Source organism: Juglans regia, chromosome 7, assembly GCF_001411555.2.
Source record: "Juglans regia cultivar Chandler chromosome 7, Walnut 2.0, whole genome shotgun sequence".
Classification (NCBI taxonomy): domain Eukaryota; kingdom Viridiplantae; phylum Streptophyta; class Magnoliopsida; order Fagales; family Juglandaceae; genus Juglans; species Juglans regia.
The window spans coordinates 13,348,560-13,363,660 of NC_049907.1; the positions used below are offsets into that span (position 1 = coordinate 13,348,560).

The 15,101-nt window shown below is 39.1% G+C and overlaps 1 protein-coding gene and 1 pseudogene across 1 annotated transcript in view; both read right to left on the minus strand.

Annotated features, from left to right (window-relative positions):
• Positions 1–14,716, minus strand: part of LOC108990408 (protein ACCELERATED CELL DEATH 6-like) — an 87,287-nt gene extending 72,571 nt beyond the window's left edge. The window contains exon 1 of the mRNA XM_035692056.1: positions 14,696–14,716. The gene's annotated coding sequence lies outside the window, so the exon portion shown is untranslated. The remainder of the gene's footprint in view (positions 1–14,695) is intronic.
• On the minus strand, positions 6,456–9,756 carry LOC108997983 (annotated as a pseudogene).
• Positions 14,717–15,101: the final 385 nt, after the last annotated feature.

Consider the following 15,101-nt stretch of genomic DNA (forward strand, 5'->3'; position numbering starts at 1 on the left):
TGTACAAATGCTAGGATGGGCGAAGGAAAGTGTCAGGCATCTCGGCTTGGTCGAGGGAGTCATAGAAATGAAGGGCAACCTCACTAGCCCGAATAGACTTCCACTCCAGAGTATGCAGATTCGTTGTGGGTTCCCAAAGAAGAAGCTCACGGAGCTGTTTGACACCCAATTTGAAACCTACACCCCAGTCTCGTAATCGGACCTTGGGGGTGGTAGCTAGTTGGGGGAGAACCCGATTAAGGTTGTTCTGAGAACTCTCCAAAGCAGGGCCCAACTCGGCCAACTTTTGCTCCAGGAGAGCAATCTTTTTCTTAGCAAACTTAACAACTTCATCAAGCTGAAGATATTGATGGTTGCTGTTTTTTAGAAGGCTCTTCACCTCGGCCAAGTTTTTCTTAGCTTCAGCTTTCATCCCTTCGGCCACCCTTAGCTTTATGAGTAGCTCCTGTTGTTCGTTTCCGAGAGAGGCCAAGCGAGAAGCGTAGTCAGACTTGGACTTGGTTAATTTTTCAATCTCTACCTTTGCACGATCAAAGCTGGTGGCCAAGTCATCCCTATCTTTCAAGGCAAACTCCACCCGAGCAACCAACTCATCTCGTTTTTTCTTAAAAGTCTCTACTTGAGCAGCTAAGTTGTTCCTTTCTCACACAACTCCCTCTATTTGATTTAGGCAAGTGGCAAGATCATCTTGCTCTTTTTCGATTGTTGCTACTTCTTAACGATAGTGATCGACATTAGCGGCAGAATTCGCCAACTCCTCCTAGAGTGAAGCAACTTGGGCATGAAGGGTAACCAACTCGCCGTCGGAAGAATGGGAATGAGCCTGGTTCTTCTCATCCTCCAATTGTAGCTTATCGTCTGCCAAGTTGGCGGTAAGGCAATCAACTCCCTGAAAAAAGGGAGTACCGACGCAAAAACACTACAAGGCTATTGAAAAAAAGCATTGATGACCTCCGCTCGGCAAGTATGTAGGGATGTAGGGATGCCAGGGAAATTAATGGATGAGAACTTGAGGAACCACTCGGGTTCACGGCTGGCAAGGAGGCAGTATCAAAATACTCCTGAGGAAAAGTAGCTTCAGTTGGGACAAACGAAGGAGTGCTGACAGGTGGGTTAACAGGAGGACCCAAGCAGTTTTCAACTTCATGCCTTGCCCCAGCTTCATCCTGGCAGTGAACAAGCTGATCAATCCCAAGATTCTCCTCAGGAGCTGTCAAAGATGGCTCGCTACTTGAAACACTGAATGGTGGAGAAGGAATCGAAACACTACTACCACTGGCGAGGGTGGGGGCTGGAAACACGGAGGGCAAGTCAGGCGTAACCCCACTTGAAATTGTCGAGGCGAGGGGGGAACTAGACACTACTGCTAACTCCTCAACACTCCCCTCCTCGTCATGTTCCAACTGGGGAAGTTCCGGAGGAACATTAGAGGGCCCAACAATGATCGGCAAGGGCAAAATCAATAAAGGCATAGAAGCATCAAAGGGCGGAAAGTTTGAAGAAGTGGATGGAGGCACCGTAAGGAGGTCGAGATTCAAAATAAGAATATCATCTTCCACTGGATTGTTATCACCTTGATGCTGGAAATCTTCAACTGGTGTCGTCGAAGGCTGAGCAGTAGCTTCGGCCAAGGACATGATGTCATTCAGAGAAAGAGTTGGTGATCCACAAAGGTGGCCATAACACTTGTTTCGTCCCAAAAAATGACCAACTTGGTGCTTCCACCTGCCTGAGAGGTGGTTTTACTTGGCAATTCTCGAGAAGAAGTCAACTTAACATTACCAACGGCCTGAAATGTTGTCCCACTCTGTTTTTCTCGAGGAGATACTAATTTTATACCTCCGCTTGGCGCAGAGGAAAGTGATGAACCACCTTTGGATGAAATAGACTCATCTCAGTGAGGCGAGATACGAGCCTTCATAAGTTTTCTTTGTTTCTTCCCACCTACGCCAGGGCGTTTCTTCCTCTTCAAATCGCCCATCAGCGAAGGAGCGCCCAAAAACTCCCGACCAAATAAAAGAGCATCCGAGAAGCATAGCTAGAAATGAGCTTGGGCTCAGGACTCTACTAACTTCACACGGGCCTCCTCGCGAGGGGAAAAGATCATCTCAAAGTCATTAGAGTCAAGAACAGGAGACCAACAAGCCCTAATAGGGAATTCTCGAGTGGAAGCTTCATCGGCGGGAAATTTTCAACCCGAGCCAGAAAGCAAGAAAAATTTGTTCCCCCACTCTTTGTTGTGAGAATACTTACGCTCCAATTTGACCAATTTACTATAGGATCTAAAACTACAAATGTTCCCTACCAAACACCTAAACCCATGTAAAGACAAAAACTCATGGGCTGTTAGGTCAGGGTACAATCGCCCAAGTTCTCCAGTACCCTTCTCCAAAAAATGCAAATGGCCATCAAAATCCTTCAGGCGTTGGGCAACAATTGAGCAGGGGCGAGCCCCAGGACGTCTAACACGTCGCGGACCGGTCGCACAAAAGGCAATCAAAGCCTCATAGTAAACATTGCAAAGTAAAGGGCGACAAAAATGGCCATACCTTTTGCATCGACGACTTAAAGCGTAAGACTATTTCTAGCGCTACTAAATCGCCCTAATAATTATTTCATCACTCAAAACAGAGGCAAAAACTTATTTGCGGCGCTTGTATAGTGACTGAATCGGCGATTCCAAATATTGTCAGTAAAAGAATTATAGTTTTTTCAACGTTTGTATTCATATTTGTGGTAAAAAAAAATTTGTCGGTAAATGTCTTTCGCAACAAAATGGGTGATACTCATGTGGCTTTTTTTCTGGCACTTAGTTTGGATATTTGCGACAATGTATGGGCACCAGAAATAATATCCATTTGGGACAATAATTTTGAATCGTTGGTAAAAAGCAGTTGTAAAGAAACTTTGGCATCCAATGTGAGTCGATGCAAAAACCGCTGGGAAATTGTAATTGCGACGATTATGGAGGGAAAAGGGCCTTTTTCTTATAGTTATTATAGGGTAAATATTGGTTATGATAGGCCATGGAATTAAATTAGGTTTTTTATTTTTTTACATATGCATGTTACAAGGAGATGATAAATTTTAGGAGGAATTATTATAGGTCATGGTGATGAATTTTTAGCATTATGGACTTGCATGAAATTATGAAGTTATGTAAATCACGAATTTGCATGTTCGAGGTATATGGTTACTATGTTCGGTTAGGTTTGATAGATTTGAGGTTAATATGTGATATAAATGAATTTTATGGGCTTAATGTTGAAAGAAAAAATGGCAAAGGTTATTTTATGTTACGAGTTAACATTTAAAAATTTACAAGTATTACGGCCATAAGGTTGATTATAAAAGAAAACGACGGTCAAGGATTTGACATTGTGTCATTAGTTGGATACTTGACTAATTCCAAGGTCAAGTGGGAATTATTTAAGTACGTATTATGGGTCTAAGGTCATGGATAGCCTCATTAAGTAGAGTTCTAAGCCTTTTTATTAATGATGCACTTAACAATTAGGAAATTGGCGTGGCACGGACGTGAATGAGATTTGATTGAAGGGAGGTGATTTTGCACAAGCTCGAGGGTAAATGACTATGTTCATACCCTTCTTACTTTTTTATTGGAAAGAAAAGTGTCATTTTTGCAAGCTATATTATGTGTACATGTTTTAATGAAATGTGTGTATAGACTGTTCATCGATAGCCTCTTTTTAAGTACCTTTTTTTTTTTTAGAAGAGTTAGGGTCACCTATCTAATAGTGACCCTTCCCCAATATTATTAATAACCTTCACTTGTTATGGAGGAAAACCGTGGTTACAAATCAAGCATCTGGGGTACAAACTAAACCTAGCATGCCAAAAGAAAACCAAACCAGGAGAAATAAAAACAAAAACAACAAAATCTCAAGCAAAGACAAACGAGATTATATAATACGAAGCGAAGACATCCCGAAGTAGTCCATGCGAATAAGGCCATGCAACACTCAGGGAGTCTCCATCAAGTGGGGAAAAACAGAATCACTATCAGAAGCCCCATGTTTAGCTAACCAATCTGCAACTTTATTTCACTCTCGAAAAGCATGGTAAATCGAACAAGTCATGGAACTCATAATATCAAGAACATCTTTACAAAAATCCTCCAGATACCATACCCCACATCTTTTACTCATCCACCAAGAAATAACAGTTATAGAATCAAGTTCACTATCCACATAATTGAAGGATAGAAATTTACAAACCTAGAGCCCATGAAGGAGAGCTAAAAGCTCTACCTGATTATTAGAACCAGTACCAATGAACGCAGAAAAAACAAGAGTTAACTTACCATGATCATTTCTAATAATCCCACCTACGCTAGAAACCCTCGGGTTACCCAAACTACTACCATCTATGTTCAGTTTAACCCAACCCGCTAGAGGCTGTTGCCAATTAATAGCTTTGCAACGCCGAACGGGAGGGAAACTAGGCTAGACAATTAAGTACCCTCTTCTTATTATATTTGATGTATGAAATGAAATAGATTGCATATTTCTGACTATTATAGTATCTCCATATATTAAATGAATAAATCAATGATAAGATAAGGAAATGTAAGACCAAATGAAAATGGACTGAATTGCATATTTGTCTATTCGAAGAAAATTGCATATAAAGTGCCTTGCTAGTGAAGATGGTAACCATAATGTTAAGGGGTGGATTGCAACGCCCAAAAAGTTTTTGGCGATGCACCTAGTGATGCCTATTCTCAAGGCTAGGTTCTTATCCACTTGCTATGGAAGAACATGACCTCAAGGATTGCTAACCTAACACACGAGAGTTAATAGTATATACTGACCAAGAGGTTAAAAGAGGAAAGCCTATTATAGCAGAAATGAGATTGATGTTATTGAATGTGACTGCACAACTGAATTGTATGATTGAGGCCTTCAGAAATCAAGGGGATGTATTCATAATGTGACTGAATGTGATGAATTTGAGTGTGAAAGTTCTTGCGAAAACTTATGTTTTTATATGTTTATTGTATGAAGTAGTTCTTGTTGAGTATTCGACTTATTTTTATTTCAATGAATGACTATCCGAAGAAATGCTTAAACTGAGGTTTGAAGCCGCAAGATGGGACAAGGAGAAGAGGCAGATGCCTAGATTATGTACAAATGTTTTCATTTATGATTTTAATAGAATAAGATTTGAGAAAAGTTTTAACAAGAGCTTCTGCGAACTCTCTTTTCATTTTTCATACAATGCGTTTTATCTTATAAATTAAAGGAGATCTCTTATACTTGATGCTTCATTCTTTAAAATTGAGTTTCATTCTGGTCCCTTTGTTATCTAAAATAACTTATTCTTAAACTTAGGCCAGGCACTCTCAATGACTTCTCTATTTTTCAATTTCATGTAAAATAACTAACAATATGTCAAAATAAGGCTTCCATTGAATTGTGTAATATCAATGTAAATACATTATACGTATGAGCTAAAGTGCTTCCATACATTTAACGAACTCATCTACGTATCATCTTTATTATTTTTTTACTTTTCCTAATCTTTTTTTATATTTATTTCTCAAATTTACACTTTTATTAATAAAAACATGCAAATGTAAAAATATTATTAGAATATTTTATCTTTTTGAAAAAGAAAAATACTCATATTAACAATTGTGCAAGATATGATAAAAGGATAAAAAGATCACAAAAAATAGAATGAACAAGTTTTTCTCATTTATTTTCTTTTTAATTTTTTATTGCGCGATTGATATCATTTTGTCAACAGAGAGATATTGCATTCATATTAATATATGAAAAATATTTGAAAATATTACAAATTTAATGGTAGGTATGAAAATTATTTAAACTGAATAAAGAAAGAAAAAATAAAAAAAATTAAATGATACATAGAAAGAATGGTTAAATTGATGTATACTACATTGTAAAAATTGTTAATTAAAATAGAAAAAATGAGTTTTAATTAGATATTTTCATATGAAAATTTAGATAAGCCATTGATAATGCTCAAAGGAGGACAGAGCGTTACATGCCATGAGGCCAAAAGTTCGTCAATGGAGATCAATGGAAGTTGCCAGTTGTAAAAGTTTGAAATTGTAGGTATAAATGTTACTAGTTCATAAGTAACCGAGGTGGCATTTTGGAAACTGGCAAAAGCTAAGTTACTAAATTTGCAACTAAACCCCATATACAATGATATTTATCTTAAAATAAAAATGTTACGTACTCGTAATATTTTTATTGATTAGATCATAAACATCTTTGCATAGTGGTTAAATCATAGAGCTGACCGCCATAATTTTATAAATATGTAAACAAGAATGGGAACGAAGGATAAGCAAATAATACAAGCAGGAATGGCAATATTTGAATGCTCTAATACAGCATATGTACCTGCGACAAATGCCAAAATCATTGGTACCATGGAGGACAGAAGGAACCGAAAGGCCATTTGAAGAAAACTTGTGCGCTTTTTGAAGATGAGTCTAGGATGGATAAACGGAATAAATAAGTGGATAAAGACAGCAACTACCAAACTGCAGAGCCTGGATGTGGATGATCATCTCCATCTAGGGCGTTTGTAATGATGAATGCTTTAAAAGCAGTACTTTTTTCCAAAACTGCAGAGCCTGGATGTGGATGATCATCTCCACCAATGAAGCCCCCTGGCATGGTAATGCCTGCTGCAAAGGTCACGGTTGTAACGAGTGCAGCAACTACCAAACTGGCTTGAGTTGTTTGATCCTCCTCTCTCATCTTTTTCTCCCTCTCCTCCAACTTCACATCCTCCAACTTCGGCTCCTTCATATTAATGGCACCAAACCCGACTTCTAATACTCGTCCCCTGTGAAAGAGTTTATCATTTTCTAAGTCTCCAAAAAAGTTCTCCATCTTCTGTAAAATATTTATTTGGCGGAATCGTGAGTATTCAGTATTATTCTATAGATTGAAAGAAAGCGAGAAAATAAAACAAATCCAAAGAACATTTGTTTGAGAAAGCAAGGCAGCTCGGTAAAAAAGAATGACAAAAATCAGAATATATGAAGATAGTTAACTTTGTATTTAAATGCATCTTACAAAAAAATATTGAATAAAACTACTTTACCTCCCCATTTTGACCACTCTATTTGACCTCTGACCAAAAAATATATATTAGTGATTAAGAAAGTAATGTTAAGTGTATTAGTGTATTTATTTTATTTTTTAAAAATATTTAAATATATTAAAAAAATGTAAAAAAAAAAAAACCACTGGACGGTATGCCCAGCGGTAAGAGTGGAGCGGTAAAGTAGTCCCACTCAAAAACATTTAGTAGTTATAAAATGAATAGAAAAATAGTATCATTCCCAAGATGCATCAAAATATAGAAGATATATCAAATCAAATATGTTTTGAAACGAAACAAGTTATGTTGTTAGCTAGGTTTATAATTATAATTTGAGTCATAAATGGATAATATTGATAAATGGATAAAGTTTACATCAAAGGAAAAGGTCGTGGTTTCTTTGTCACATCATCATCAAATTAAAGTCGTAACCTAAAAGGATTCAGCTTGGATGGAATTGGACCGGGTCTGGTTTCTATTCGGATTGGACCCACGCCCTATATTAACCCGATACAAGTACAACACAATACGAAAGCAAAATTGAATACTACAAACCCAATTGTCTACCTCGATTGCAATTAACGTGACATTTTCTTTCAAACTCTTCTTCACACTAATTTAGAGACTTTGTGGGCCAAACGAAAGGAAATAATGGTAAATATTGTGCTCGGAGTTAAAAAATACAGTTGTGGGTGGTCATAAATATATAATAAATCATTTAAGAGATATGGAAGCTAAAAGCTTGCTTTGAAGAATTCAATACCTATTGAGATTCTTGAAGTATGGCTTAAAAATATATATTTGATAAAAGAGAGAAAAATAGTATATATTTCTATATGGGAGAAATTGAAAAAGAAAAGGTCGATCCATCGATAGTTAAAAAAAAAATGAATAGTTTTTTCAAGAAAATTTCATGAACAGATAAAAGATTACGTTACCTTAAATTGATCATCAACAGTATGATAGCTTTGAAGTAAGACTTTACAAGCATACTGGTTCTCTTTGTTGAAGACCATTTTCTCAACTCTTGGAGAATTCAGGACACGCTCGTGGTACCGTAAAGAATTGCAGTAGTAATAGAGAGGTGTATTCCCGTGGTTGTCCTTTTGATTCAAAAGATTCCGGAGAGACGAATTATCTTGGATCATTAGCGCAACATGTGGCTGCCAGTTGGTCGTCACGGCGAGATGGAGTGCATTGCGGCCTTCATTGTCAACCACTTCGCAACAATCCGGACACTTTGATAAAATCTCTTCTGTTACGAAGGAGTGGTTGCAATGAGCTGCAATGTGAAGAGCAATCCTACCCTCTGCATCTTTCACATATGCTACTTCTCTATCCGATTCCAACAATAGTTTTGTTGGCTCAATATTGTTCATGTATGCAGCCATGTGAAGCGGAGTCCAACCATTTTGGTCTGCTTGTTTACATAGATCGCCTCCGTATCTTTGCAAAATGTTTTGGGTCATTCCTAAAAGAACGACGTTAGGAGATAGAAAAAGGATTATTCAGGTGATCATTTTTTAACCAAACCATATTTTAAACCGATTGGACCATGTAATGAAGCTAGAATGCGGAAAAGATATATAGGCAATACCTTTATCATCCCAAAATGCTGCAGCATGCAAAGCCGTTCTACCCAAGGGGCCATCATAAGCTGGATACTTGAATTTGCTTAAAATTTCTGACACCAAATCTGAAAAATGTCTCTCGGCAGCCAAGTAAAGTGGGGTCTCACCGGCAGCATTAGCACCAAACGAAAATTTTGGATCTACCTCCATTAATAACTGTTTTACCACTTCAATGTGATTGTGTCGTACAGGCTCATGTAAGGCCGTGTCTCTCTCTATGTTCAGCTTCCCAATCATTTCCTTCATAGCTTCAACGACTCCACTTTCGAGATCTTGATGTTGAGATTTTTGATGTTCAATTAGGACTTTGACGATGGAAGCATGCCCCATAACTTGCCGCCAAATGTAACGGAGTATCATCTTCTGCGTTGGCTTTCAATAAAAGTGATGGACACTTGTCCAGTACATCTTTCACAAATTTTGCCGCTGAGGCTTGGTCAGTTCCTCCAGTGGCTGGATACTTTTCTTCTACGAGGATACTTGAAATGCAAATATGTAGGATTGTATTTTGATTAACTGTTAAAAACCAATCAAATGGATCGTGACTTTTCCAAGACCTCCAGGTTTCCTTGTGCCACCGCTTTATAGATTTTAGCATACAGATCTGTATGCTGCACCGTCGTGATTATTAACGATAAAAATGTCCAAGATTGCATCCCTCTCCATCATGATTTGTTGATAATAATAATATATTTTATTTGATTTAATTTTTAAAAACATTTATAGTTAATCAGTAATAAAGCGTGCAATATCTCAGATCCAAAACTAAAAAATAAAAAATTCATCATTCAGTACCACAACTACGAACGAGACATTTCACCATTCATGTGTTGAAGATGCAGGAAGCTCACACTTCTACGGAAGCTCATCCCTCCAAAACAATCACAGCTCCACGTGAAAGTCCATAAACCAATTCTGTTATAGTTTGTTAGAGTTTGTTACTCTGAGTTGGCATTATCACTGTATTGAATTAAATATTCTTTCTCGGTTATTGACTCATGCAAGAATTCTATAAATAGTCCAGCTCCTATGTAAAATAGCAGTATGGAAAATAAATAGAAAGGAAACCCTGAGCCATTCCAGTTCTTCTCTAACCTTTGCATATTGCTCTGTTTTATGCCTTACTTACGCTACTATTAACATGGTATCAGAGCAGCCATGACCGAAAGTTCCTCCAATACCGATTCCAACATTCCACCATCCAATCCCGAAAACAATCCACATCATCCCGCCAGCCCGTACTATATTCAACCTGGCGAGGGTGCATCTTCTCTGTTGGTTCCAGATCTCCTCACAACCGAGAACTATGTCACCTGGGCAAGAACCATGCGTCGGGCACTAAACATAAAAAATAAGCTCGGATTCATCGACGGCAGAATTTCCAAACCAATTCAAGATTCTGATCCTCTTCTTATTCCTTGGGAGCGATGTAATGACATGATCATCGCTTGGATCCAACATTCTGTTGGTTCAGAACATAGATCGAGCATTGCGCATGCAAACACAGCAGCAAACGTTTGGAAGGATCTCTGTGAACGCTTCTCCATCCAAAATGCTCCACGCATATTTCAACTTACAAAATCAATTTCCTCTCTCATTCAAGACAACGAATCAGTAAGCCAATACTACAATCAACTCAAGAGTTTTTGGGATGAACTAGAGATCTATGAACCAATGCCGACATGCACATGTGGCTCGCTCAGGACATTAACGGGATACAATCATCGACACAAGGTTATGCAATTTTTAATGGGACTTCAAGATTCATATGATGCAATACGAGCTCAAATTCTCCTTCAGGAACCTCTCCCTCCTTTAAATCGCATCATCTCGTTGGTACAGCAAGAGGAACGACGCAGACAGCTTCATGCTATACCTGCACCTCTTGCCATGGCTACTCGAGTTTCAGATCAACGTCCAAACACTTCATCCCGCATGACTCGACTTTTTTGCTCCCACTGTAATATCTCAGGTCATTCTCTTGAACGTTGTTTTAAGGCTAACCCGAATCTTCCAGTTTGTGCTGATTGCCGCATCCCAGGACACACCAAGGAGAAGTGCTACAAGTTACATGGATTCCCTCCCGGACACAAGAACCACTCCAAATCCAAATGCTCCGCAAATCAATCTTCACTCGAGCAGATCAACTATGGACCACCTCTATCTCAGGAACAATATAGTCAGCTCCTTACTTTGCTCAAATCTTCCTCCTCCAATGTCGTTTCCACTCCAGCAGTGAACCAAGTCCAAGCTAGCATCTCTGATTCTAGCACCTCTCCCACATCTGGTATTTTTTCTTGTAATTCAATAAGTGTTCCCACACAATCCACATGTCCCACCACCTCATGGATATTGGATACGGGTGCTACAGATCACATGATCTGTAACCCCCACCTATTCATACACAACATGACCCCTGTTACTCATTCCATTAAACTACCCAATGGTCACTCCACAGCAGCTACACACATCGGTGATGTACACCTCTCTCATTCACTCATTCTCAAAAATGCCTTATGTGTTCCTGAATTTTCATTTAATCTTATCTCTGCTAGAGCATTAGCAACTCACTCACATTGCTGTTTAATTTTTTCATCCACTTCTTGTTTTATCCAGGACCTTTCATCTTGGATGACGATTGGAGTGGGGACTGTCCTTAACGGCTTATATCACCTCCAGCTACCAAGATCCAACACCACTACTCTGCAACCAACATCTCCTTCTTCCCAGTTTTTACATTCGGATAGCACAGCTCTTACTACAAATAATACCAAGTTTGATACAGTTACTTTGTGGCACTATCTTCTTGGACATAGTTCAATGACTAAATACATTTTGAATGATATTAATATTTTTCCCAAGCATCATACAGCTTCTACGAATCCTTGTACAGTGTGTCCACTTGCAAAACACCATAAATTACCATTTCCTCAATCCGAAAACAATGCATCAAAACCTTTTGAAATCATTTCAGTGGACATATGGGGGCCCAATCAAACTCAATCTCACGATGGCATCAAATACTTTCTTACCATCGTTGACCAATTTACTCGCTGCACATGGGTTTATTTACTCAAGGCCAAATCTGAAGCTCGAATCTCCCTTCAAAATTTTTTCTCAATTGTCCAAACTCAATTCGAGACAAACATCAAAACCATAAGATCCGATAATGGTGCTGAGTTCCAAATGCCATTTTTTTATCACTCTAAAGGTGTAATACATCAACTCACTTGTGTTGCTACACCTCAACAAAACGCTTTGGCCGAACGTAAACACCAACATATTTTAAATGTGGCCCGCGCATTAAAATTTCAGTCAAACTTACCAATGAAATACTGGTCTGAATTCATCACAACAGCAGTATATCTCATCAACCGAACTCCTACACCTCTTCTCCAACACAAATCTCCTTTTGAGATCTTATACCACCGCAAGCCATCATATTCTCACCTCAAAATATTCGGGTGCTTGTGCTATGCATCCACCCTTGTCCATACCCGTACCAAATTTGACCCTCGAGCTCGTCCTTGCATTTTTCTTGGCTACCCCTATGGAGTCAAGGGATACAAACTACTTGATCTCAATACCAAACACATTTTCATATCTCGCGATGTTATCTTCCATGAAAATTGTTTCCCCTTCAAACAAACCACCACATTCATTTCCTCTGATCCATTTTTTACCCCACCAACAAACACACTACATACCACTATATCTCCACCACTTCCGCACCTTTCCTTTACTCCAACTGATCACAGCCATTTAGCCCCTTCATATCCTTACCCAACCAACACCAATACACCCCCATCTTCTCCTCTCCAAACTTCTACAAACCCACCTCCACGCCGCTCCAGTAGAACTAGAAAAGCTCCAGCATATCTTCAAGACTTCCACTGCCAACAAGCTACTGCCTCACTCCAGTCCACATCTATGATGACAGATTCTGGTGCTAACTCCACTGCAGGTAAAATAATTTCATTCCCTCTTTCTTCTTTTTTGTCATATCATTCTCTTTCACCTACATTCAAAGCTTTTACCACATCCATTTCCATTCACACTGAACCTTCTTCATACACTCAAGCTCTCAAATCACCTATTTGGTGCAAAGCAATGGAACAAGAACTAACTGCTCTTGAGTTAAATGAGACATGGTCTATAGTTGATCTTCCCCTCGGCAAGAAGCCAATTGATTGCAAATGGGTTTATAAATATAAATTTCATGCCGATGGAACTATTGAAAGAGCTAAAGCTCGTTTGGTTGCCAAAGGCTTTACTCAACGTGAAGGGATAGACTTCCATGACACCTTCTCTCCGGTTGCCAAGCTTACTTCCATTCGTTGCATCCTTGCTGTTGCCGCTATCAAAGGATGGGAACTTCAGCAATTAGACGTCAACAACGCCTTCTTGTATGGTGAACTTAACGAAGAGATTTATATGAAAATTCCCCTTGGTCACCATGCTGCCAAGACCAACAAGGTTTGTCGTCTTCAAAAGAGTCTTTATGGTCTTCGCCAAGCTTCCAGGCAATGGAACTCCAAGCTGTCCTCAACACTTGCTGAATATGGATTCATTCAATCAAAAGCTGATTACAGCTTATTTACCAAGACCACAGGAAGCTCCTTTGTTGCATTGCTCATCTATGTCGATGACATTATCTTAATGAGCTCAGATAATATCTCATGTACTGCTGTCAAAAGTTTTCTGGAATCCAAATTCAAGATTAAGACTCTCGGACCACTTAAGTACTTCCTTGGCATGGAAATCGCACGCTCCAACAAAGGCATTCAGCTTTGCCAACGTAAATTCGCTTTGGATATATTATCTGAAGTCGGATTACTAGCTTCAAAGCCATCCCCTCTGCCCATGGAACCCAACCTCAAAATAAGCAAAGCTGAAGGAGAACTTTTTCATGACCCCACCTTGTATCGGAAGCTAGTGGGAAAATTGCTCTACCTCACAAACACAAGACCAGATTTAAGCTACAGTGTTCACTTGCTTAGCCAATTCATGGAGACCCCATGGCTTCCTCATTACAATGCTGTCATCAAAGTCCTTCGATATCTCAAAGGCACACCAGGTCAAGGTCTATTTTTTCCAACAGCTTCTACCTTCAATCTTGTGGCTTACTCGGATGCTAATTGGGGAAATTGTCCAGACACCCGTCGCTCTACAACTGGCTTCTGCGTCTTCATTGGAAGCTCACTCATTTGCTGGAAATCCAAAAAGCAAACAACTGTCTCTCGTTCATCGGCAGAATCTGAGTATAGGGCCATGGCATTAGTTGCATGAGAGCTCACATGGCTAAGATACTTACTCCATGACTTGAACATACATATTTCACAGCCTGCGACTTTATACTGTGACAACTCAGCTGCAATTCACATCGCAGCCAACCCCGTATTTCACGAACGAACAAAACACATAGAACTCGATTGTCATCTCGTTCGCGATAAGATCACCTCTGGACAGATTATCACTTCTCATGTATCATCTTCGGCTCAAATAGCAGATTTGCTCACCAAACCATTACACTCTCCCACATTTAATCGATTGCTACTCAAGATGGGAGTAATTAACATCTACTCTCCATCTTGCGGGGGGCTGTTGAAGATGCAGGAAGCTCACACTTCTACGGAAGCTCATCCCTCCAAAACAATCACAGCTCCACGTGAAAGTCCATAAACCAATTCTGTTATAGTTTGTTAGAGTTTGTTACTCTGAGTTAGCATTATCATTGTATTGAATTAAATATTCTTTCTCGGTTATTGACTCATGCAAGAATTCTATAAATAGTCCAGCTCCTATGTAAAATAGCAGTATGGAAAATAAATAGAAAGGAAACCCTGAGCCATTCCAGTTCTTCTCTAACCTTCGCATATTGCCCTGTTTTATGCCTTACTTACGCTACTATTAACATCATGAACTATTTATAGAGAGCACAAATGAAAACGAACCTTACTAATTCCAAGTTAGTAAGTAATGCTCCTTTAATTTTCCTGAAGCAAGCTTACTTCTCGATCGACCTCATGACCTGAATCCCAATGAAGCACAATTTAATCAGCAAACTCTACAATAATGAGAACGAAAAGAAAAAGAGGGTCTTGGGTTTGTCGTCTTCGAAGGGGAAAAGAAAACAGGCGGCGTTAAAGGGTAAGTGGTGGAGCTACAAGCTTGGAGATGACATACCATGCCTGTGGACGAAGAAGAGCTTATCCTTGAAAATGGAGTGTATGGAGGTGAGATATTTATATACAAGCATCATTAGGCGTCATCGTAGACGTAATCATTACGCGTCATCTGAGATAGGACAGTATGAGTAAAGTTAATTTGGAATTCGGCTTCCTTGAAGATTCTGGTTTA